The sequence below is a fragment of the Brassica oleracea genome, chromosome C4, assembly GCF_000695525.1.
Source record: "Brassica oleracea var. oleracea cultivar TO1000 chromosome C4, BOL, whole genome shotgun sequence".
Lineage (NCBI taxonomy): Eukaryota > Viridiplantae > Streptophyta > Magnoliopsida > Brassicales > Brassicaceae > Brassica > Brassica oleracea.
The window spans coordinates 39625213-39628661 of NC_027751.1; the positions used below are offsets into that span (position 1 = coordinate 39625213).

A 3449-nucleotide genomic window follows, 5' to 3' on the forward strand; every position below is an offset into this window, starting at 1 on the left:
TTTTTTGAAAAAAAAAAAAAAAAATTTCTTCTTCCTCTTCTCTTCTCTTCTCTCGTTCTCTCTCTTTTCTTTCTTGTTTTTCTTGTTTGGGATGTCTTTCCTCTTCACCTCAGCTCTCCTTTTTATAAGCATGAAGAAGGTGTTTGGTGAGCTCACAATCTTTGACAAAACCAACGTCAACAATTTCAGCTCACCGTCCATGCCGTCACCGTCCATGCCGACCAACACGTAAAACGTGTTTTAACACAGACCTCACTTAAACCCGACTTGTAGCCAGTGCCGGCCCTTGCATGAAGCCAATGAAGCACCCGCTTGCGGCCGTGTGTTTTATTAAGTACATTCGGCCACATTTTATAAATATTTTCTTTAGCCTAGTGGTTAACTCTTGTCCACATTTTCATCCGAATAAGAGTTCGACATCCAGTGGAAACAATTTCCATAAGGTTAAACTTGTATTATGGACTCTGTGACCTCTAATACAAGAACTTCAAATTTTACTTTGTATTTCATGGTATATAACATGAGAAGTTATCTGTACTTTCTTCTATTTTTTTTGGATCCACTGGTGTCACGTCTAGACTACTAGTCTTGATATTTCGTATGGTTAATAACTGTGGGAACAAGGTAAAACCTGAAGTTGGTGAACGTGAAAGCTGGCGTGAGGTTGCTGATAGCAGAAGCGAGAGTAGGAGAACTGTATTCTATACCCTTACAAGCAGCTATCTGCGACATGAACCTGTTTCACAAAAGTTAACAAAACAAAAACCAGAAATGCCCTTTCATCAAGACGCAGGTGTAGTATCACTAATACCCAAGAAGCCCAAGTATGAAAATCTTGAAGAACAGAGGAGACTTGGCTGGAGGCAATCTTCTTGACCTGCATAATTCAAAGTAATTAAATATTCTTGAAAAGAGCATACGGGGTAAAGAGTGGATGAAGAGATCAAGACTACCTTCCAAAGATGAGGGAAAGCGGGAGAAGGAGAAGTGTCGAAACAAGATATGAGTAAAAGACAAAGACATAGAAGCTCAATCCTCTTAGAGATGCAGCCTTGTACAGTGTGTTCGCTCCAACAGTTGTACACTCCACCGTAAACATAGCAGCAAACGGCACAACATCTCTGCTAAAGTATCTCCACGCCACCGTCTCTTCTCTAGCTCCTCTCATCACAGATCTCTTGGTATCTCAGAAACTCTCTGGGATCAAAATGAATGTAGACGCAATCATGGTGTTTGGTTAACTCCACCACGTTTGCTAAATGGACATTATTTTATTTAGAAAGCAATGGTATTTTCAGTGATGACATCACTGTGGAAATAGTCTTTCTCCCATAATAAATAAATATCGCAACTTGACCAAGTACTTCACACGGCAAGAATCGTATTTGGATATGCTTGGGACCCACGATATGTAAGTTTTGCAATTTTAATATCTAAATACCTTCAGAAAAAAAATCTTCAGAAAGGTAATATTTTGATCAATTTCTTTTCTTTACCTTCAGAGGCAAGTAACTTCATGATACAGATAAACAGAGAAGGACACATCATCGAGGGGACGAGCTGCTGAGTGCCACGTCGGATAACAACCTTAACAGTTTAACGAGTAAAAACACTGTTCGTTATAAAAACATAGTACCTAACAAAATCAGATTCATTAAGAAAATTGTAAACATTCTATCTTTTTTTTTTTTTTATCTTCTTCTTCTCAATTCTTGTGTTCTCGCTCATAATGTCAAGCTTCCTTCTACCATTGGAGCTTGTATCATTGTGACTGTTGAATCTAACAGTAGACTTTAAATAGAGAAGAAAGGTGAGTCTTTTGCTCTTGTATTGATACTTTCTAAAAAAAATGGCGTTGGAGGCTGTTTGTTTCACCATTTGTCATCTCCATCTAGATGATTCATTTGTATGATCTATTTAGATGATCCATTCAGATTTTTATGACTGTTTGTTTGTCAATCCAAATAGCTCATCTAGATGAATCATCTAAATGAATCTTATGTTTGTTTCTTTATTTTCATTTCCATCTAAATGAGTTTAGTAAACAAATTACCAAAATACCCTTGCGTTGATTTAACCATATATTTGATATTAATTTTAACTATATTATATTTAATTATTTAATCTAATATATTTACATTATAATTATTTCAAAATTAACGAGTTTTTTTGCAGTTTTGGGGGGGGGGAAACAAGATTTTTTGGTTTTAGCGGGAAAATGCACTTTTCGATTTTTGGCCAGAAAACGAGATTTTGCGATTTAGACGGGAAAAAGCGTTTTTGCATTTTTGGCGGGAAAAAGCGTTTTTGCGGTTTTGGCGGGAAAACGAGATTTTCAATTTTGGCCGGAAAACGAGATTTTGCGATTTTGACCAGAAAACGCGTTTTTTGCGGTTTTGTCGGGAAAACGGGTTTTTCGATTTTGGCCGGAAAACAAAATTTTGCTATTTTGGCGGGAAAACGCGTTTTTGCGGTTTTGGCGGGAAAACATGATTTTTCGATTTTGGCCGGAAAACGAGATTTTGCGATTTTGACGGAAAAATGTGTTTTTGCAGTTTTGGCGGGAAAATGAGATTTTTCGATTTTGGGAGGAAAACGAGATTTTGCGATTTTGTTGGGAAAACACATTTTTGCAGTTTTTGCGAGAAAATGAGATTTTCGGTTTTGGTGGGAAAACACGTTTTTTTTTTGTTTTGGCAGGAAAACAAAAAAATTTGGCTTTGGCGAGAAAAGAAGATTTTTCATTTTGACGGAAAAACGATATTTTGCAATTTTAACGGGAAAACGAGTTTTACGATTTTTGCGGAAAAACACGTTTTTGGGGTTTTAGCGTGAAAATGTGTTTTTGCAATTTTTGCGGGAAAACAGGTTATGGCGGGAAAACACGTTTTTGCAATTTTTGCGGGAAAACGTGTTTTTGTGTTTTAGCGGAAAATGTGTTTTGGGGTTTTGGCGTGAAAACATGTTTTTGTGATTTTCGCGTGAAAATACGTTTTTCCAAATTTGGCGTAAAAACACGTTTTTCCAATTTTAGATTTTAAGCAGACTTTAGATTTGTGGGTTGTTGTGTTCGTTATCTGTATTTGCAATTTGTCTAAGTAAATTTCAGTTATCTTTAGAGTCTCACGATATATTCGCCGAGAAACAATAGATTTCTGACCTTTGGCTTTTGCAAATAGATAACGACACAACCCGCTAAGGGACTTTGTTCAGCTCCTGTCGTGTTTCGATTGAGATAACGTCTAGGTGCATTTTTCTACTTTGAAAACAAGAAACTGAATCTAAGAGTGGAAGGTTCTTTCGTCCGTTTTCTCAAAGACAATCGAGTAAATGGGTAGCTAATCCGTTACGCGTTTAGTCGAGAAAAGGTTAAAGATTCACTCCGTTTGGTCGGTCAGTGCTCTTTGGGCATAGGTGACTCGCGACCGTTGGGTCCTTAGGCTAAGTGT

The 3449-nt window shown here is 37.2% G+C and overlaps 1 pseudogene; it reads right to left on the reverse strand.

The window, feature by feature from the left end:
- LOC106339801 overlaps positions 1 to 1290 on the reverse strand; it is a 3775-nt pseudogene extending 2485 nt beyond the window's left edge.
- Between the last annotated feature and the right edge of the window lie 2159 nt (positions 1291 to 3449).